Raw genomic sequence first — 23,227 nt, 5'->3', positions numbered from 1 at the left:
TCCGTCTCTGCAACACCATGGACTGCAGTATGCCAGGCTTCCCTATCCATCACCAACCCCCAGAGCTTGCTCAAGCTCATGTTCATCGAGTTGGTGATGCCATCCAACCGTTTCATCCTCTGTCTTCCCCTTCTCCTCCTGCCTTCAATCTTTCCTAACATCAGGGTCTTTTCCAATGAGTCAGTTCTTCCCATCAGGTGGGCAAATAACTGGAGCTTCAGCTTCAGCATCAGTCTTTCCAGTGGATATTCAGGACTGATTTCCTTTAGGATGGACTGGTTTGATCTCCTTGCAGTCCAAGGGACTCTCAAGAGTACTCTCCAACACCATAGTTCAAAGGGCATATATGTGTGTCACTTGTCAGTGATGTCATATTCCCCTTTTGGGATTTAACCACCAAAACTGAATTTAAACAATATGCAGAGGATTAAGACACAGTGCCCCATCTATACACACATGGCAACCAGGAGAGGCCCCATTTGCATTCAAGGCCTGGATACATCTCATGATGAATAGGCCCTGGGAGTCCTAGATGAGCCATTAAACACGATTGTCTTTACTTTGGCTGCCACAGTTGTTTTGTCTTCTTTGATTGACAAGACATTTCATAATTATGTTTTTGTATGTTTGCTTTGGCAGACAAAATTTTTCATGGTATAGACCCTACGGGGAAATTATATCAGAAATATATCCATTTATTTTCAGCAGTTAAATCTGTTGGTTTGTATGTCCCTGATGATCTTTCTTTATAAATTGAAAGGAAATAAATATGTTTAGTATGCATTCAGTCTCTTTGTAAATCAACCAACTTGAACTAAATTCCTCTCTGTTCCCACTGCACTCCCATCTCTAGGCCAGATATAAAAACCTGCAGACACTGAAGGCTGATTCCAGCACATCGTTATGGAGATTGTGTTCCCACTGTTTCTTCGGGGGAAAAAAATTAGTTGCTAATATTAAAATCAGTAGATTGTACATAAATATCCAAACTCCTGGCTTCTCTCCAACTGGCCTGCTTTCCAGCATGCTTGTAGTGGAGGAAAGTCTGCTCCCAGTGGTCAAGCCTGTGCTGCCCAGGGTCCAGCATGGCCACCTAGTCCTACTATCATTTCTCTTGCCTCCTGGGGCCATGAGTTTGTGAAATTAGACTGCTAGCTTACCAAAGATAAAGACTACTTCTGTCTTGATCAACTTTGACTTTGAAGCCTTTAACCCATAACCCAGAACACACTTCTTCCTTGTACATTTGTTGAATGACATAAAATATCTTGTGGATGCATATGACATTTCTTCCAATACTGAAACCATGCAATTGAAGTACAGCTCTGCCCTAAATCTTTGATGCAGACTGGCATCATAGGTGCCCCTGATCTCTGCCATTAGACCCACTACCTAAGGTCAGTTGTATCTCCCTGGGCTGTCCCTGAAGTCTTCACTTTGCCATTTGACAAATTATCCACCTAGCAATTTCTTCTCCAATGAAGACAGCAATGCATGTCTCATGAAGTGGCAAGGAAGATGACATGAAACCAAGAATGTCAAGCATGGTCCCTAGTATCCATTTTCATGATGTTCTTAGCAGTTGTTTCTCCAAGTAGGCAAGGTTCTCCATCTTCTTAGATGTCCATGATGATCAGTTTGATTTTCCAGCCAAGATTCAAGGAAGAGATTACAGTTTAATTGTCTGTATTCTGAGAAGCTTCAAAGTCCACTCACCAAGGACACTGATGGAGGTATAGATTTTATCGAGAGCTTTGTGTTTTTTTCAGATCTATTTGTGGCCTACAGGGGAAAACTCGGGCATGTCAGAGCATATACAACTACCAGCTCTCGTTCACCACTACATGCTAGAACCTGAAATTCCCTGAGTACTTGGAGCCAGGAAAGAAGCATGAAGTGGCTGTGTTCTTCGGGCTGGTGGCCTTCTCAGAGTGCATAGTCAAGTAAGTATGTGGACTGTAAGCTGCATCATATTGCTTTCTCAGATTTTGTTTTTCATCTGATTTTTCTTCCACCTATCAGGTTTAGAAGGGAATTGAATATTTCCCTAATAGTCTTAAAGTTCAACTCTTACTTATTGATAAGTACCTTGCTATAGGAACTGTGGGTCCCTAGGGTCTTAGTGTACATTTGCATGGTTGCACAACTCTTGGGGTCCAGTCATCTCATAACCTATTGAAAATGGAGCTCCTTGCAATTGTTCAGTGCACAGTCTATGTAGATGTAGGTGTGGTCCTGTGAAATAGCACTTTTCTAGATTTTATTCAACATGTCCTCTTTGCTCCCTATCTACTTCAGTGTGTATATGTCTATGTCTGCATCTCTGTGTCACTATCAATTATCTCTCCATCTTTTTGGAAGTCCCTGTGAGTGTATTTCTCTCTGTGTTGCTTTCTTTTCATTTTTCATTTGACTCATTCTTCCTTCTTGAGCCTCTGAATTTCCCTAACTTGTTCCCTATCTCCTAGATTCTTCTTTCAACTCTCTGTTCTCTTTCAACTTGGAGAAAGAGTGGGATAGCTACTTATATACTGTTTCATATCTGACAAGCAGTGTGACCCCAGCCAACTCACAAACCTCTTGCATTTCAAATTTCTCCCTTGTAAAAGAGGATAAGAATCCCCCTTCTACCTCCTTCCCTGAGCTTCTATGAGAAGGATACAGTGGGATGGCAACAGCAATGCAAATGGCTGTCATTGTTGAGACTTCCTATTTATCAGGTAACTTATATCCATCACTTCTCTTATCCTCAAAATATTCTATTTGGAGTTCCGAATTGTTACATTCCACCATTTTACTGAGGGGAGACTGAGACCCCCACATGGTCATATGGCTTACCTAACATTACAGAACAGAACCTGTAATCAAACCTATGTCTTTGCCATGGTATATGCATAACATTCTCATAATAAGGTGACTCATAAAAATGATTGGAAAATACACAGGGCCATTAAAATGACAGTTATACCTTAACACTGACAGCTAGTTGTAGCTTCTTCTTTGTTTTCTTTGTTGCTTTGTTTCTTTGGTTAGAATACCTCTAACCAAAGTGAAGACCATGAGAAAAACCCTCAGTGAAAAACCCATGCTGAACAATTTCCTGAAGGAACATGCTTACAGACTGCACCAGATTTCTTCTCCTGGCTCAAATATAATGATCCACCCCCTCCCCAACCCAGGAATGTCATGGATGTGAATGTTTTGGAAGGATGGTGCTCCCAGTGCCCCCTGGTGCTCTAGCCTAGCCCTGGAGCTCATCTGGAGAGACCAGGGGGAATGTTGGGGCTGGGCCTTCTGCAGGAGGCAGGGACACTGGGAAACAGGGGCCCTACCCAGAGGAGGAGGCACTCTCATCCTCAACTCTTGGTCTTGGTGACTGAGCCCAGCAATTATCAGATGGCAGGTAAACATCCATTTCTGTGTCAAAGATGTGTCATTAGTTTGAGGGAGATTGTTCCTTCTGAACTAAGTGAGTTACTCAGTTACAGATGAAGAGTGAGCCATCTCTGATCAAAAGGTAGAACCAACTGCAAAGCAATTGTCAATCCTCAGGCAGAGGAATTCAGTTTCCACAGATGCAAGAACCACAGCAGGAAAAAGATACTAAACCCGTATTCCGTGGAAGGCCAGAAGTATCTAACACTGTGGTTACTGTTTCTAGATTAGAAAACAGGCTTATTTTGTCTTCAAGAATGCTCATGCTGGCCTGAGAGATAGGCATATTAGTAAATACATGCCAAATGAAAGGGTCACCTGTGTGGTGTTGATTGGATGTGTTGAGTTTAGAGGGAGGGACTGCGGTTGATCAAGAAGGACCTCCTGGAGAAGGGGGTGATGAGACTGGGCTTGAAGAGACTACAGAGCTTCTCAAAAGAAAGAAAAGGACTTCCTTGGGTGCCCAGTGGTACTGGAGGTCCAGTGGTTATGACTCTGGGCTTCCAATGCAGGAGGTACCATTTCAACTCCTAATCATAGAGTTAATATCCTGCATACCATGTAGCATAGAAAAGAAATATCAAATGCAAGCACCTCTGTGATCAAAGGCTGTGAGCTCCACAGTGGTTCGAAAGTGATCTCAAGAGATATGTGACACCCAGAGGGAGGCATCAAGTGTGGGAATAGAGGATAGCCAGTTCTGCACTAACCCACTCCCTCCTTTTCCCTGTAGATGCTCTATGTGGGTAACATCACCATTGGAACACCCTCTCAGGAATTCCAGGTTATCTTTGACACAGGCTCATCTGAATTGTGGGTGCCCCCCCTCTTTTGCCCCAATTCAGCCTGTTGTGAGTATAGACACCTGGTTCCTGGATATCTTTCCCTTGCCCTGCCACCCTATTTTCAACTCTTGGCAACTAATGACACTCATCTGTTGTGTCTGCAGTTACACACATTAGGTTCAGACATTACAAGTCTTTCACATACTGGCCTACCCAAAAGACCTTCAGCATCACCTATGGACCTGGGTTGATGAAGGAAGTTCTTGCTTATGACACCGTTCAGGTAACCCGTAAATAAAAGTTGAATCAGGACTGGCTGTGGGGTGACCACTGCTTGCAAAACAGATGCAGGGCCATCTGGCAGGACCCTTCCTAGCCTAACTCCCGTAGATTTTAGCCATTTTTCCCACAGGGTCCTGTCCCTGGGGAGGCAGTGCCTGTGGTGACACATGAGCACATAGATTAGCTAACCCAGAGAGTGGCTTGAGATGGGGACTTGCAGCTTCTCTGCCCATGAGCAGTTCAAGGTTCATTTTGCTGGGAGCGAGAAAAGGGGAGAAAAAAAACACCCACTTTTATATTTACAGACTGTTCCAGAAACTTTCAGGTAATAATTGTTTTAATCCTGCAACAACCCCCACACAGCAGGTGATCTGACTAACTCATGAGACATATGAGGAAACTGAGGTGCAGACAGCAAGGGCCTTGCTGAGGTCACACATGTGGTAAGTGGTGGAGCTGGGCCTGCTCCTCAGGACTGCAGTCGCTGTGGGGTGTTTGGGACAGGATAAAACTGAACTGGGGACCCTGGGGGCAGTCAAGGGCTTCAGGTAACCAGATTGGGAAACTGGAGTCCTGAGAGGTCAGAGGGCCTGATAAATGAATTGTCACTCTAGGGGGCCTTTGAGAGTCCAACAAAACTTATGCCCTGCCTCCCCCAAAGTACTTGAGTAGTTCCCCTCTCTCTCTTTCTCTCTCATACACACTCACACAAAGACACACATATCCCCAAAAGTGAATTCCCCAGGCAGTAATTTCATAGAACTCTGCAAGCAAGATTATGTCTTCAGCTTCTGTCTTCCTGGACAGATGCAGAATCCACAGAACATTACAGAGAATGCAGTCCATTCCTGTCATTAGGTCACAGTGATGCCAAAGAGAAGGCTATCTTGCTCTCCACTCATTTTGTCCACAAGGGGGCACCAATATGTCCTGGCTTGACTTGGTTGCCACACCTGTACAGAAGCCAAGAGGGCAATCTGACTCTCTCAGGTGGTGTTTTTCAGAGGGGCAGATATTTTAAAATTCACAGCCTCTCACAAATGGAACGCAAATTCTCCTCCTAGCTTGGTCTAACCGCCTGAGGTCCACCAAAGACACAGCCTCCTCAATTCTTCTCTGAGGATCTAATAGCAATGCACCCCAGCCCAGTCCTGGCCCCAGGTCATGTATCTGTAAGTGGGAACACTCTTCTCTCCCACAGATTGGGGACCTTGTAAGTACTGACCAGCCATTTGGTCTAAGTGTGGCGGAATGTGGGTTTGCGCATGTACCATTTGATGGTGTCTTGGGCTTGAACTACCCCAACATATACTTCTCTGGAGGCATCCCCATCTTTGACAACCTGAAGAATCAAGGTGCCATTTCTGAGCCTGTCTTTGCCTTCTACTTGAGCAAGTAAGTCTGAGATGGACAATCCTTTTCTCCAAATTAGCTGTAAGGTGCTTTCAGTTCCATGAAAATTATAGAACACTTGATAAAGAAGTATCCTAAGAGATAATCTAGCCCAGGATAACTATGGCCCCAGGGCTCTACCTGGCTTCACCGCTGGCTTTTATGAATAAAGTTTTATTGTAACACAACCCTGCTCCTGGGCTCAAGACAAGTAACTTGGTTTAGTGGGGTGAGTGAGGAGGAAGGTTAATAGAAGGCAATAGGAAACAAATTGGAGGTAAAGGCAATAGGATTTGCTTATCAATTTGATAAGGAAGGAAGGAGAAGGATGGTGGATATCTTTCCTTCCTCATTAGCATTTCAGTGGGAGCCCAGCACCACCTACCCAACTTGCAGGAGCCAGTAAAAAATAAAAGTGTGGGACACAAAACGAAAGTGTGAGAACCCTTATTCAAGAAGTATTAGGCATTTCAAGACAGGGAGAGCAGAGGTGGGGGCCCTTCTGAGTGTGGGGCCCTTTGGACAGTAAATGTCCAACTCTGGGTGACCTGAACCCACATCGTTAGCACTCCCAGGCCTTGATTTTCCTGAAAAATGACAGGCTGGACAAGGGGAAAGCCAAAACGCCTCAGTACCCTGTCCTTTGAGGGAATCTGAGTACTCAGGTAGCAGTTGGTCCAGGACATCTTCAGAAGACATAGTGGGTGGAGCCCAGCCAAGTGATTCACCTTCTAACCTCCTCTGTGCCACTCATTAGCCAGCAACCGACCTCAGTCTGGTACTCAATCGCTCTGAGCCTCAATTTCTGCATCTGTAAATGGGGACCGTATTAGGGCCTTGATGGGTAGACAAGCACAGCTCTCAGACAGTGCTGTTTTTACCATGCTCCAAGAATCTCCCCCTCTCTTCTCACTACACATGCAGAGGGAAGGTCAGTGTGGTGATGTTTGGTGGGGTGTGGTGGACAAAGCCTACTACTAGGGAGCGCTCAACTGGATACCATTGACCCAAGCGGGTGACTGGCATATAAACATGGACCGGTAAGCCTCTCCCTCTGAGGGTCAGCCCAAGGGATGCTCCACATTTGTACATGGACACAGGCAGATACTCACAAATGCATTCTCAGACAAATAGTCACAGAGACATATACACCAACCGCAACGACACAGACACACACACAGACACATGGAAACACACAAGCAGACACATATAAACATGCATAGCTAGTCAGAGACACAGAAGCACACACAGAGACACATACAAACAAACACACAAGCACATAGACACACAAGCAACCCATGGGTTCATAACCACCCCAGGCCTCCTGACCAGGGCTCAGACCAGGGTCCTCACAGGGTCCAGAGAGGTCTGTGCAGCTGGGAGAGTGCTGCACCCACTGCCCCGTGAGGCGGGGAGCACGGTCACAGGACTCTGCAGTGTGGTGAACAGGATCAGGGAGGATTCCACCAGCCTGAACAGAGTTATGATATGATGACCAACTCTCCAGGGCTACCTGGGACCAAAGAAGTTCTCAGTACAGATAAATGTCAGTTTAAAAACAGGGAAAGTCCTGAGCAAATTGGGAAAACTGGCCTCCTTAAGGAGAAGCTACCCAGCAGTGGAGAGAAGTTGGCTGCAGTCTTAAGACATGAAAGTAACTAATAAAAAAGACACCCCACATCCCTGGGCACAGAGTGGGCAGGGGCTATAACTGAGAGAATCAGAAAGGTGGGATCCAGGAGTGACCTGAGGGCAAGAAGCAATAACTGATAGGATTCTGTGTGATACCCTCAGACAAAAGCTGACCTGTCCTTTGGAGTTTCCATGGGCTAGTCATGTTTTACCTGGCCAGGGTTTCAAGGTCTGAGCTGGTTGTAGGAGCAGTGATGGGAGACACCCTGTCACAGAGGAGTCCCTCTCTCACCCTACTATGAGAATCTGCTGCCCCCGTGAATCTCCATCTTCACTCTTCAGTTGACCCATTATTTGTTTCCCACCAAATACAACTCTCTGATGTTTCTCATTCATTATTTTCACGGTCTTCATTCACTCATTCAGCACAAAAGCATTGTGCATCCACTGTGTGCCAGGCACTTTAGGGAGGCAATGAGAATAAAACTCACCCTCCCATCTAAGAAGGCATATGTACATAAAATGACTCACCCACATAGTGAATTTTTACTTTGGTACATGTTAGACATGAGGAAGGGTCTACAGAAAGTGACCAAGACAGGAGACAGATAAACACCCAGGGAAAGACTTCCCTGAAACCATGACAATTAAGCTGGAATCTGGAAGATGAGAAGATACTTGCTAGTCAAAGGGGAGGGCAGTTGTCTAGAAAAGAAGACCAGCTTGTGTCAAGGTACAAAAGAACCTGGTGTATCCAAGTACTGCATTCAAGGATGTCAAGGGAGGTGCCGTGTCGAGAGCAGATGAAGAGAGTCAGGGCAAGAGACAAAGGGCTGTTTAGGAGACAGTCGGGAAGGGAGCAGCTCTGGGGAGACGCAGAGTGACCTTGATCCCATTTTCTTCCACTGTCTCAGCATCTCCATGAAAAGACAGGTTATTGCTTGTTCTGGCGGCTGCGAGGCTCTTGTGGACACCGGGACATCACCGATCCTTGGCCCAACAAGACTGGTCAATAACATCCAGAAGCTCATCGGCGCCACGCCACAGGGTTCTGACGTGAAGGGTCATGTCTGAGGGATGACATGCAGGATCTCCAGGGCCTACCTTTCTCCCTCTCTCTCTAACAGCACTATGTTTCATGTTTTGTGGTCAATATCCTGTCCTCTATTATCTTTACCATCAACGGCATCAACTACCCAGTGCCAGCTCAAGCCTACATCCTCAAGGTCAGGGGAGAACCCTGAGGGTTGGTTCTCAAATAGGAACTTGCAGGAACCCCTGGGCTGCTGCTGGGAGAAGAGTGCCCTCTGCAGGCCATGTCACACCATTGCAGATGCTGCTGAGCCCCTGAGCCCCTGCGCCTGGGCCAGTCTGCCATAGGACCATCCACGTGAGAGTAAGGGTCCGCCTGGGACATTGGTCATCCTGAAATAAATGTGGAGATGCCACACCATGCTGGCATGGTGGGAGTCACAAGGAGAGGGGAACACTAAGGTCCTCAGTCCTCAAAGAGCTTCACTTCAATCTGAACCCTCAGATGCATGAACATGGAAAGTTAGCTCTAGTAATTCCTGAAATAGGCCATGTGACAAGGAGAATGGCTGGGGACAGTCCCAGTGTGATGTCCCACCATAAGGATTAGCAGTTTCCCTTCCCTTATCGAAGTTTTCCTGGTTTGGATGATAAATTACTTGGACAGCCTAGTTCTTGGCTGCTTCTTCCTCTTGCTCTGGCCAGGTGTCCCCTTTGTGAGTTGGGGTACCCGACCCCTCTGTGGGGATGTTGGATGCTAGGTGACTAAAGGGTGCACAGTGACTGCTCAGCCCTGGCACAGAGTAGAGGCTTCATGTCAGCTCCCTATGGGAGTTCAGAGCTGGCGGATCGTCTAAAGAGGATTCTGAGAAAGAGAGGGAATTTCAGGAATTCTAAAACTGCAAACTCATGGAGCCATATGGAGGGTTGCTTGGTTCTAGGCAAAACTGCCCTGGATTCCATGCAAATGGCATCCCAAGGTGCTCTGCACTGGGGCATTGGGGACATACTAGGAGTGATGAGGGCTACGGACTGACTGGTGGGGATGGGGAACCAGAGTAAGTTATTCAACCAAGCCTGGCTTTACATGGTCTTTGGCCCTGACCCAGCAGCACACATGATTGTCAATTTCCTCTAGAACTACATGACTGAAGCTGGGGAGAGGCAGCCCCAAGGATAGCGACTGGCAGATGGTCTACGCCATGGAAGAGTTTGTGATGACCCACAAACTCCACCACCTCCTCATTCAGAGGAATCCTAAGGGGTAATGAAATAGACTCTCTTGTCACATCTCAGATGAACTTATCACTGGGCTTCTCCTCCAGGGGAGTTTGGGAGAGGTACTTCATGCAGAGCTGGTTCCTTCTTATTCCCACACCCCAGTCACCAGCTCTCTGCCACATATGCCTGCTCTGTCCTTTCCAGTCCTACTTGGTAAGTGATGGCCCCAGTGGATGCCTGAGCCATCCTCCTCCTTCATGGCCCAGAATGCCCCTTCCTTGGCCTCCAATGCTGCTGAGGAGAATGCAACGCATGTATCAGGGGTCCCACGGTACACAGAGCCTTCAGCCTTTCTGAGCTTCCTCCAGGAGTGGGACTACAAACTCTTTGCTTGGAGCTGCCATGGTTAGGCACTTTTGCAGTGGAAGCATCAGTTCTTTTCACCTGGAGGCCCTCAGTAGATACCTCAGTTGAGACAGCAGGGGTCAGAGGTTGATTTCCTTTCAGATTGACTGGCTTGATCCCCTTGTTGTATAAGGGACTCTCAAGAATCTTCTCAAGCACTACAGTTCAAAAGTTCAGTTCTTTGGCATTTACCCTTTCTTACGGTCAGATCTCACATCAGTACATGACTATTGGAAAACCATAGTTTTGACACTACAGATCTCTGTAGAAAAGTGATTCTCTGCTTTTTAATACAGTGTCCATGTTTTCCATAGCCTTTCTTCCTTCCAAGGAGAAAGTGTCTTTTAATTTTGTGGCTGCAGTCAAGGTCCATAGTGATTTTGGAGCCCAAGAAAATAAAATATGCCACTGTTTCCACTTTTCGCTTTTCATATGCCATGAAGTGGTGGGACTGGATGCCATATCTTTGTTTTTTGAATGTTGAGTTTTAAGCCAGTTTTTGCATCTCCTCTCCTCATCAAGAGGCTTTTTAGTTCTTTGCTTTCTACCATTAGGGTGGTTTCAACTTCATATCTGTGGATGTTGATATCTCTCCCAGCAATCTTGATTCCAACTTGGGATATATCCAGCCCAGAATATCCAATAATGTATCCTACATATAAGCTAAATAACAAGAGTGACACTGTATACCTTGTCATGCTCCATTCCCAATTTTAAATTTTTCAGTTGGTCCATTTCTGATTCTAATTGCCACTTTTTGACCTACACACAGACTTTCAGGAGACAGGTAAGGTGATCTGGTACTCCCATTCGTTAAGAATTTTTCACAGTTTGTTGTGGTTCACACAGTGAAAGGCTTTAGCATAGTCAGTGAAGCAGATGTAGATATTTTTCTGGAATTCCCTTGCTTTCTCTATGATCCAGTGCATGTTGGCAATTTGATCTCTGGTTCCTCAAACCAGATTGTACATCTGGAAGTTCTCAGTTCATGTACTGTTGAAGCTTAGCTTGAAGGATTTTGAACATTACCTTGCTAGCAAGTGAGATGAGCACAATTGCTTGATAGGTTGACCTTTCTTTGGAATTGTCTTTCCTTTGATTGGAATGAAAACCAACCTTTCCCAGTACTGTGGCCACTATTGAGTTTTCCAAATTTGCTGACATATTGAATGCAGCACCTTTTTTTTTTTTAAACAACTCATTCTTTAGGATTTTTAAATAGCTCAGTTGGAATTCCATCACCTCCACTAGCTTTGTTTGTAGTGATGCTTCCTAAGGCCCACTTGACTTCATACTCCAGTATATCTGGCTTTACATGAGTGAACCCAGCATCATCCCTATCTGGGTCATTATGACCATTTTTGTGTAGTTATTCTGTGCATTCTTGCTACCTCTTCTTAATCTCATCTGCTTTTGTTTGATCTTTGACTTTTACGTCCTTTTTTGTGCCCATATTTGCATAAAATGTCCCTATGGTAGCTCCAATTTTCCTGAAGCGATCTATACTCTTTACAATTCTATTATTTTCCTCTAATTCTTGCACTGTTCACTTACAAAAACTTTCTTATCTCTCCTTGCTATTCTCTGGAAATCTGCATTCCACTGAGATATCTTTACCTTTCTCCTTTGCCTTTCACTTCTCTTATTTTCTCAGCTGTTTTTAAGGGCTCCTCAGACAACCACTTCGTCTTTTCGCATTTCTCTTTCCTGGGGATGGTTTTGGTGACCATCTCCCGTACAATGTTATAAACCTCCATCCATAGTTCTTCAGGCTACCAGAACTAACCCCTTGAATGTATTTTTCATCTCCACTATATAATTATATGGGATGTGATTTAGGTCATAGCTGAATGTTCTAGTGGTTTTCCTTACTTTATTCAATTTAAGCCTGAATATTGCTTGCTTCTGCCTAAGCATTGATGCCAGATCACCACCCACCACTCCCAGTGGGTGTGGAGCAAAAACACACAATTTGAGGACTGTTACCCTGGGTTTGTGCTTGACATTTCACATACTTAGCTGTGTGAACTTGATCAAGTCCCTTAACCTCAGTTGTCTCATCTGGAAAATGGGCAACATGATGATAATTCCACCATTTAGATTGCATGTGTGGCAGCAAAGAGTAAGTGGCCCTGAGAGACCTTTCTGTTTTTCTGAGTCTGGAACAAATATGAATTATTCTCCCACAGGGAGAAGGAAATCTTCTGTTTAGAGGTTATGGCTGCCATCCCCAAGGCTAAATATTGCTTCAAGCCAAACAACATGTATTTTTGAACCATGACACAGAACTCTGACTGAGCCGATGCTTCTGTTTTCTGGGCTCCAACAAGAGCTAATGATTACTGGCTCAGGTTACTCCCTTCCTCAGCCTTACCTGTTATCCTTTCCTTGTCAACTACTTCTAGCCTATAATTACACTGCAAGGAGAGTTGTAAGGCTTTTGGTCTCTCATCAGTTTCCCACATCTCCAGCATAGCAACAAGTAGCTGTTATGGCTACTTGTCATAGCAACAACTGTGGCAGCCTGTACAGTCCAATCTCAGCCTGTTAAATGAAACTCTCCCTATTTGTCCCCTCATGTTTAAATTACCTACAGCTGCCTTAGAAACCTTCCTATGCTTGCTGTTTAATGATGAAATATGTGTGGACCTCATCTAGTTTTCTTTCTCAAGCATGATTCCAACCATACACTGAAGCAACCAGACATTGAGTCATCTAACTACCCACAGAAACTGACAAGAGCAAACCACCCATCATGCATTTCCTGCTTGCCACAAAACACCACTGAAGTGGTCTGCTACAACAAAGGGATATGTTGGCATGTACACACCAGATGGGACACTTTATCTCTGAATTCGTTTTCCACCTAGTGCAGAACGTTTACCACATACCTCACTCTCCAGCAGCTGGTCACCTGGTTTTCGCAGAATCAGCTCACTCCATATCCCTTCCACATCCATCAGTAAAATCTAAAGAAAAAACTCAGTCAAAGCTCTCTCCCCTGCAGAAAACAGTTTTTTAGTTTTTTCAGAAAATGAAGTTCGGTAACACATTCAAAATCTTGTGCTCCTTGCCTTGGATTCAAGGACCTGCACCAGAGGATGGGAAGCCTCTCTTTCCACCCAAATCTTTCTTCACTCCCACCAGGGCAGGAGGCTTTATTGGACCCTCTGTCCTCATTGGTATTTTTCAGTTACTAAGTCATGTCTGACTGTTTGTGATTATATGTACGGCAGCAAAACAGGCTTCCCTGCCTTTCACTATTTTGTGGAGTTTCCTCAAACTCATGTCCATTAAGTCAGTGATGTAATCTCACCATCTTATCCTTTTGACCCCTCTCCTTCTGCCCACAATCTTTCCCAGCATCAGGGTCTCTTCCAATGAGCTGGCTCTTCACATCAGATAGCCTAATTGTTGGAGTTTCATCTTCAGCATCAGTTCTTCCATTGAATATTGCTCTACCACTTCCAAAGCAAAACTCATGTTTCCATTCATCTAACAAAATTAAGCATTGATAAAGTTTAATAGAACAGGGATCTTGTCCTCTGGGAAATCCCAGCATTGCTGCCCTGTCTTTCTCTTACCATTCTCTCCACCTGGCATAGAATTTCTTCCCTACATCTTCTCCAGCTTGAACCGGCCTGCCGACCCATCATTGTCAGCTATTCAGGAATCGTTCCCTCCTCCTTCCCCAAAGACTTCTGCCTGCTCCCTGATTGCCCTCTGTACATCAGTTCAGTTCAGTCTCTCAGTCATGTCCAACTCTTTGCTATATCATAGGGTGCAGTACACCAGGCTTCCCTGTCCGTCACCAACTGCCACAGCTTCCTCAAACTCATGTTCATCAAGTCAGCGATACCACCCAACAATTTCATCTTCAGTCTTCCCCTTTGCCTCCTACCTTTTATTTTTCCCAACATTGGTGTCTTTTCTAATGAGTCAGTTCTTCCCATCAGGTGGCCAAAATATTGGAGGTTCAGCTTCAGCATCAGTCCTTCCAATGAATATTCAAGACTGATTTTCTTTATGATGGACTGGTTGGATCTCCTTGCAGTCCAAGGGACTCTCAAGAGTCTTGTCCAACAGCAGAGTTCAAAAACATCAATTCTTTGGTGCTCAGCTTTCTTTATGGTCCAAGCCTCACATCAAATCATGACTTCTGGCAAAACCATAGCTTTGACTATACAGACTTTTGCTGGTAAAGTAATGTCTCTGCTTTTTAGTATGTTGTGTAGGTTTTCCATAGCTTTTCTTCCAAGAAGGAAGCGTCTTTTTTTCCACTGCTGCAGTCACTGTCTGCACTGATTTTGTAGCCCAGGAAAGTAAAGACTCTCATTGTTTTCAGTGTTTCTGCAGTTATTTGCCATGATGTAATGGAACTGGATGCAATAATCTTCATTTTTTGATCTCTACATACCACATCAAGATCATCCCCAAGAAAGAGAAATGCAAAAAGGCAAAATTGTTGTCTGAGGAGGCCTTACAAATAATTTAGAAAAGAAGAGAAGCAAAAGCAAAGGAGAAAAGAAAGACATACCCATCTGAACGCAGAGTTCCAAAGAATAGCAAGGAGAGATTAAAAAAAAAAAGAAAGAAAAAAACCTTCCTAAGTGATCAGTGCAAAGAAATAGAAGAAAACAACAGAATGGGAAAGACCAGATATCTCCTTAAGAAAATTAGGGATAGGGAGGGAACATTTCATGCAAAGATGGGCACAATAAAGGACAAAAATGATATGAACCTGTCAGAAGCAAAAGATAATAAGAAGAGGTTAAAGGAATATATAGAAGAACTGTACAAAAAAGATATTAATGATCAAGATAACCATGATGGTGTGATCACTCACCTAGAGCTAGACATCCTGAAATGGAAGTCAAGTTGGCCTTCAGAAGCATAACTACAAGCAAAGCTAGTGGAGGTGATGGAATAGCAGTTCAGCTATTTCAAATCCTTGAAGATGATGCTGTTAAAGTGCTGCAGTCAATATACAAGCAAATGTGTAAAACTCAGCAGTGGCCACAGGACTGGAAAGGTAGTTTTCATTGCAATCCCAAAAAAAGGCAATTTCAAAGAATGTTCAACTACCACACAGTTGCACTCATCTCACATGCTACCAAAGTAATTTCTCCAAGCAAGTCTTCAACAGTACATGAACTGTGAAATTTCATATGTTCAAGCTGGATTTAGAAATGGTAGAGGAACCAGAGATCAAATTGCCAACATCATAGAAAAAAAAATCATAGAAACTGGATCATAGAAAAAGCAAGAGGATTCCAAAAAAACACCTACTTCTGCTTTATTGACCATGCAAAAGCCTTTGACTGTGTGGATCATAACAAACTATGGGAAACTGTTACAGAGATGGGAATACCATACCATCTTACCTGCCTTCTGAAAAATCTGTATTTAGGTCAAGAAGCAGCAGTTAGAACTGAACATGGAACAATGGACTGGTTCTAAATCAGGAAAGGCATATGTCAAGGCTGTATAATGTCACCTTGATTTTTTAACTTATATGTACTTTCTCAGAGTACATCATGAGAAATGCCCAACTGGATGAAGCACAAACTGCAATCAAGATTGCCAGGAGAAATATTTATTACCTCAGATATGTAAATGAAACCACCCTCATGGCAGAAAAGTGAGGAGGAACTAATGAGCCTCTTGATGAATATGAAAGAGAAGAGTGAAACATCTAGCTTGAACTCCACATTCAGAAGATGAAGGTCATGGCATTTGGTCCCATCACTTCATGGCAAATAGATGGCGAAACAATGGAAACAGTGACAGACTTTATTTTGGGGGGCTTCAAAATCACTGCAGATGATGACTGCAGCCATGAAATTAAAAGATGCCTGCTCCTTTGAAGAAAAGTATGACAAACCTAGACAGCATTTTTTAAAGCAGAGAAATTACTTTGCTGAAAAAGTTCAGTATAATCAAAGCTATGATTTTTCCAGTTGTCATGTAAGGATGTGATAGTTGGCCCATAAAGAATGGTGAGCAATGAAGAATTGATGGTTTTGAACTGTGGTGTTGGACAACACTCTTGTAAGTCCTTTGGGCAGCAAGGAGATCCAACCAGTCAATTCTGAGGGAAATCAATCCTGAATATTCATTGGAAGGACTGATGCTGAAGCTGAAGCTCCAATACTTTAGCCAACTGATGTGAAGAACTGACTTATTAAGAAAGACCCTGTTGCTTTGAAAGATTGAAGGCAGAAGAAGAGGACAATAGAGGATGAGATGGTTGGATGGCATCACTGACTTGATGGACATAAGTTTGAGGTACCTTCAGGAGTTGGTGAAGGGCAAGAAGGCCTGTCATGCTGCATTCCAAAGCGTTGAACATGACTGAGCAACTGAAGTGAACTTCAGTTCACTTGTTATTTGTTATTTGTTCATTTGTTATTTGAATAACAAATGTGTTTGTAGTTGGCATGTTTCTCCAGCAAGACTGGGGCTCCCTAAGGCCCCAACACATATTCCTCAATCCAGTCTGCACTCAGGCACAGAAGTCAGTACCTAGCATTCACAAGGCATTCAGTGAGTTCTGATTGCAGAGGGACCTCCATTTTGGTTGACATCGAGGAGCAAAGGACACATTTATCCTCCTGTCTCAAACAACTCCAAAGTAGACAAGAGAAATGAAAGAGCAGTTTTTTACATCAAACTTCTGGCAGCAGATATTGGATTCCTGAGGGTGGCGGGGCATGGTGGGGGTGGGGGGAGCAAGCAAGGTGAGTTCTACAATTGCCCCAACTCTAGAAATAATTTCCAACACATACGTGGAAGTGGTATCTAGGCAGAGAGAAACAGTCTCCTCAAGAAGAGAGATTTGAGACTATAGATAGTTAGAGTTCACAGGAGAGAGCTACACACAGAAATCTGTGGCAGTGTACAGGTGATACTCCTCCAGTTTTCAGTGGAGAGTTGATATACTGGTCAGAATTATAGGGAACAATCCTTGAGCCTCAAATTAAACAAAGTATAATTGCTTCCTCACCCACCAGAGTGGAAATTACTCATAATTCCCATGACACCAGTAGGGCCTTGAAGACAATATTGCCTTGCTAGTAAGGAATAATAAACCTGGCCCAAAAGCTGGTCTCATCTCAGCTTAAAAAACTGAGCAACAATCCTTCAAAAAGTACAACTGTTTCCAAGACATTAACAATGTTTGCAAACAGTGCCAGCAATAAATTATAAAAATTTTTAAAAATCCAGCATCCAAAAGGCAAAAATGACCACATCCAACATCCAATTTAAAATTTCCATATAAATTGTGAAAGCATTTGTCCTAGTTCCATCACAGTATTGTAAAGTAATTATCCTCTAGCTAAGAAAAATAAATTTAAAAAGAAAAAATTCCAGATGTGCAAAGAAGCAAGAAAATATCCAAAATGAGGGAAAAATCAAGCATAAAAACCCAGATCAATCACTACAAATATATTTGGACGATATTTGCTGAGTCGTTCACATACACCAGTGAAAAATTGTTTTCTTCTCTTTTGCACTTCTGGCTCTTTTCAACCAACCAAGGCCCTTGTCCCACCTTCTGGGATCCTGGTCCTCTCTCACTTGCAGTGTTGTTCCCATACACTGGGCCTCAATTATGCTCAGTGGAATTCCTAGTCAGAGTAACCATAAAATATGCAAAAAGGAAAAGAACAGCAGCTCCTTACTCTCCTCTCTTGTTCATTCACTACATACATTCACTGAAAACCTGTGTAGCAAGTCTGTACATACAAACCTTCAAGTTGAAAACTTTCAAACATGTAAAAGTGCATTTGCATGTGCAATCCCATCAGTTAGTTCACAGATCTGACACTCATTGTCGTGGGCACATCCCAGACAATGGGTGTGCTTTGTGTACTTTATTGTACAGAAGAGCATGGAGTTCAATACTGCAGTGTTTTTATTTCAAGCCTACGCTGTCTGAAAGGAAGCATAAATGCAGTGGTGATGTAGTTGGTACTACTACTCTATTTTTAAAGTTGTCCCTAGTTGCTCAGCTGTATCTGACTTTTGCAACATATGGATTGTTGTCTGCCAGGCTCCTCTTGCATGGGGATTCTCCAGTCAAGAATACTGAAGTGGGTTGCCATGCCCTATCCAGGTAATGCAAGATTTAAAATATTTGTTTTATTGTTTTGTGTTTGTTTTTTAAGTATTACTAGTGTGAAAAGTATCATAAAGCTATTAAGCTACAGTAATATATAGCCAATTGTCTTAGCTGGCTTCCTAAGTAACTTTGCTGGACTTATGAAGAAATTGTGATTTTCGAACACCATTTTGAAATGTAACTTGTTCATATACAGGGGACTTACTGTTCTGTTAAGACCTGTGGATACAAAAGTGAATGCATCCCCTCCAGGTCCAGGGAAGTCACATTCTTGACTGGGATTTTAGAGGAAATGTGAGATCTCCACAATTCTAGCCATCTCAGTCCTTCAAAAGACCTTGACAAGGACAAACAAACACTAAAGTAGAAATAGTCATTGTGTTTCTACCCACTTCTAGAAAGTGTTGCTAACTCCTCCGTACTGGATCTTGTAATGCTGGTGATTGAATGGAGAACTGATGTGACAGAAATAAGGAAGGTGAGACAGGCAGATCAGAATGTGATATAACAAAGACAAGGTATTTAGAAGCTTGAGAATTGAGAGAGATTTGGGACCTGAGTTGGAAAAGCAGTTTTCAAAACAAATTGGGTCAAGTGGTATGTCTAATCTTCATTTCAGTCCTTAGACTGAACTACTGACCAGTCTGTCTCTTTTTTCTGGAGCACAGTTCAGATCCATCTAGCTGTTTCTCATTGCTGCTCCTTCCTCCTTGCTCCCACACTGTGCCCAGCCATTCAGCCTAATCCATTCACAAAAGTTTGTTCTTTAAGGCAGACACTGCTGGCTACCTACAAAATGATCTATTCTCTGCTTTTCTTTCAAAACTGAAAATAGTTTGTTATATAGCCATGAGCCCAGGACTACATTTCCTATCCACCCGTGCTCTTAGTCATGACTGGTGACTTTGAGATGCAAGCAGGCCTGTAAAAGGGATTTCTTGGAAGACTGCTTTTAAGGAGCTGATTTAGCTGAGAGATGAGACTCTTTCCTTTCCCACCTTCTTCCTATCTGCTGCCTGGATTTTTGGCTGTGATAGCTGGAACTCCTGCAGTTGTATTGGACAATCATGTAACCTTGGAGATGGATGCCACCCAAGCTCTGGCTGGCCCACCTCCAGCTTGGTTTCAGTGAGAGAGAAAAATCAAGTTTATCTTGCTAAAGTTATGGTTGTTTTAGTTTCTGGCAATGTGCATCCAAACTTAATCCTGATACTACTATGTGATTAATATGGTATACCTTTATTGTTTTTTTGGGCTTAGTGAATATATTTACATTTTACATTTCTCTTGAGTTTCCCTGGTGGCTCAGAGATTAAAGTGTCTGCCTGCAATGCAGGAGACCCAGGTTCCATCCCTGAGTCGGGAAGATCCCCTGGAGAAGGAAATGGCAATCCACTCCAGTATTCTTGCCTGGAGAATCCTATGGATGAGGAGACTGGTAGGCTACAGTCTATGGGGTCGCAAAGAGTCGGACACGACTGCGCGACTTCACTCACTCACTCACTACATTTCTCTTATTTTTTATTTTATAAATTGATTCATAAACCACAGGAATACCTAAATTGTATAAATGCAAAATTATTATTGCATGCATGCTTTCCTATAGATTTTGAGTTTTTATACTTTCTTATTTTCTTCCCTTTCTTGTTTTCTCCATATTTGTACAGCCTGGGCCACATCCTCTCTTATAACGTCATCCATATCTGTATCTGCAGGCCAAAACAGGCTGAGAGCTGGATGGGGAGAACCAAAGAAAAATGAATTACAGGGACATGAATGAAGGGTCTTGGCCCTTGTTACTCATCATGAATGCTCTGTAGTAGGATCACATTCCCCTGCTCTTCTGTGTACCCACCACCCCTAGGTTTGCCATGACCATGGAAGATACTTCAGCCAGTGGAATTTGAGTAGAGGTGATATTTCACTTTCAAATGGAAGTATTATTTTCTGTCCTACTAGCTGGAATACAGATGTAATGACAGGAGCTGGAGTAGCCATATTAAACCTATGTATCATAGGTGGAAGATATGACAAGAAAGAAGTGGGTTCCCATCTCTGTGGAGAGACTTGCACTAACATTATATGAAAGAGAATTGAAATTGTATTGTATTTAAGGTTATGTTATTTACAGTTTGATTACAGTAGTTGAACCTGTAACCTAGGGCTCATAATAGAATAACTGATCTTTGTGTTAGCCTTGTTTTGACATTAGAGTCTGGTAAACTGAAACAAGGTTTACTGACGTACACTTACAAGTGAGTCAAGTGACAGCCCTGCCCTCAGAAATTACAAAGCAAGTACAAAGCCACATGGCATGGACAGCTTCAAGATGCTGTAGAAACACTTGGGAGGGGAACCTAAATCAGTCCTGGTCTCAAGAGGTTGCCTGAATTAGCGGACAATCCTATATCAGTCCCTTCATAAATAGGCCACAGTGCCAAGTTTCACGTAAAAGTGATTTATTTCAAATTCTTTCCAGAGGGTTTTCCTTTAAGATCCAGTGCTTAAGATATGCATTTGAGAGCTGGTTTGAGAAGACTGCAGAGGAACCAAGATGGTGGAGGAATAGGACGGGGAGACCACTTTCTCCCCTACAAATTCATCAAAAGAACATTTGAACGCTGAGCAACCTTCACAAAACAACTCTGACCACTAGCAGAAGGCATCAGGTGCCCAGAAAAGCAGCCCATCATCTTCAAAAGGAGGTAGGACAAAATATAAAAGACAAAAAGATAGACAAAAGAGCTAGGGACAGAGACCCATCCCGGGAAGGGAGTCATAATAGAAGAAGTTTCCAAACACCAGGAAACCCTCTCAATGGTGGGTCTGGGGGAAGTTGTCAAATCTCGAGGGCAACCTAACTGGGAGGAAAAATAAATAAAACCCATGATTACATGCCTAAAAGCAACTCCCAGCAGAAAAGTACCCCAGACGCCCGCATCTGCCACCAGCAAGTGAGGGTGGTATTGCTTAGGGTAAGGACGTGGCCCAAATGACCTAAGGGCAATCAGAGGGAGCTAACGTGAGATAGCAACTTAAACTGTGGGATAGCAAGAATGAGAAAGAAAATTAACCGGCCTGAACACACTGCCAGCTGTTCACAGAACAAAGGGACTGAGCAATTCCAGAGAAGAGCTAGCCTGCGGTGGAGCGGCCCATCCCCCACCAGAGGCAGGAGGCAGGGGGGAGGGGAAAGGGGAAAACGGCCCCAGAGATGGCACCCCCTACCAAACTGCAAACAGGCCTCCAGTTTCCAACCAAAGATTTCCTGAGATTCTGGCCGGGAGGGTCGCGGCTAGAGGCCAGCTCCCAAGAACAGACACAAGGCACACGCACCCGACTGGCACGCACGGAAACTGAGACTGGGACCACAGAGGGGATAAGGTGCACCGCACCCAGGAAGAGTGCGCCCATCAAGCTCCTGGCTGCCTGAGCTTCTCCAGCGGGGAAAGCACAAAACTCAGGCCCAAGCTAGTCCGCGCTTTTGTGGAATACCCGAAAACTGGAACCGCACGCAACGCAGGGCCCATTCCATATAAAGCAGCCGGGGGCCTGAGCAGTGTAGATGGAGAAAGCACACACCTGTGAGCGGGGGCAAACCCAGTGCGGCCGGAACACCGCGAGTGCTACCCACACACGCCAGCGATATCTGTCTGCAGCGCCCACCCTCCCTGCAGCACAACTGAACAAGCAAACCTAAACAAGAGACCACCTTTTCCCGCCTGTGTCAGGGTGGAAATTAGACACTGAAGAGACCTGCAAACAGAAGCCAAACAAACAAAGGGAACTGCTGCAGAAGTGACGGGTGCAACAGATTAAAATCCCTGTAGGTAATACAGATTACACCAGAAGGGGCCTATAGATATCGAGAAGTGTAAGCTGGAACGAGGAGTTATCTGAAACTGAACCAAACCCACACTGACCACAACAGCTCCAGAGAAATTCCTAGATATATTTTTATTTTTTATTTTTTTAATTAAAAATTTTTTTTCTCCTTTTCTCTTTTTTTATTTTCTTTTAAAATTCCCTATTACTCCTCCATTACTCCTTAACTTTCATTTTCATTTTCATATATTTTTAATATTGTTTTAATTAGGAAAATTTTTTTTCTTGTATTTTTTTTCTCTTATTTTCTTTTAAAGTCCTCTATTACTCCTTAACTTTCATTTTCATTTCACTATAACCTTGGGGGGAAAAAAAGGAGAAGCCCTATTTTTAAACCAAACTTCATATATATTTCTAAAATTTTTTGTGTTTTTGTATTTAATACTGTATCTTTAAGAGTCTAACCTCCACTTTAGATTTCTAATGTTTGTTTTTCAGTATTTGATATCAAATTTGGACATTTAAGAATCCAATATTCAGTACCCATTTTTACTCAGGAGTGTGTAGATTACTCTCTCCCACTTTTGACTCTCCATTTTCTACCTCAGAGCACCTCTACTTCCTCCCTCCCCCTTCTCTTCCCAATCCAATTATGTGAATCTCTGTGGGTGGCTAGGCTATGGAGAACACTTTGGGAACAAACAACTGCGTAGATCTGTCTCTCTCCTCTTGAGTCCCCCTTTTTCTCCTGCTCATCTCTATCTCCCTCCTCCCTCTCCTCTTCTTCATGTAACTCTGTGAACCTCTCTGGGTGTCCCTCACAGTGGAGAATCTTTTCACCATTAACCTAGAAGTTTTATTCTCAGTGCAGTATAGTTGGAGAAGTCTTGAGACTACTGGAAGAATAAAACTGAAATCCAGAGGCAGGAGACTTAACCCCAAAACCTGAGAACACCAGAAAACTCCTGACTACAGGGAACATTAAGTAATAAGAGATCATCCAATAGCCTCCATAACTACACTGAAACCAACCACCACCAAAGAGCCAATAAGTTCCAGAGCAAGACATACCGCACAAATTCTCCAGCAACAC

The 23,227-nt window shown here is 43.6% G+C and overlaps 1 pseudogene; it reads left to right on the top strand.

Annotated features, from left to right (window-relative positions):
• Positions 1-1,891: 1,891 nt before the first annotated feature.
• On the top strand, positions 1,892-21,897 carry LOC136169276 (pregnancy-associated glycoprotein 1-like; annotated as a pseudogene).
• The last annotated feature ends 1,330 nt before the right edge of the window (positions 21,898-23,227 follow it).

Source organism: Muntiacus reevesi, chromosome 5, assembly GCF_963930625.1.
Source record: "Muntiacus reevesi chromosome 5, mMunRee1.1, whole genome shotgun sequence".
Taxonomy (NCBI): Eukaryota; Metazoa; Chordata; class Mammalia; order Artiodactyla; family Cervidae; genus Muntiacus; species Muntiacus reevesi.
This window is presented reverse-complemented; position numbering and strand designations above follow the sequence as displayed.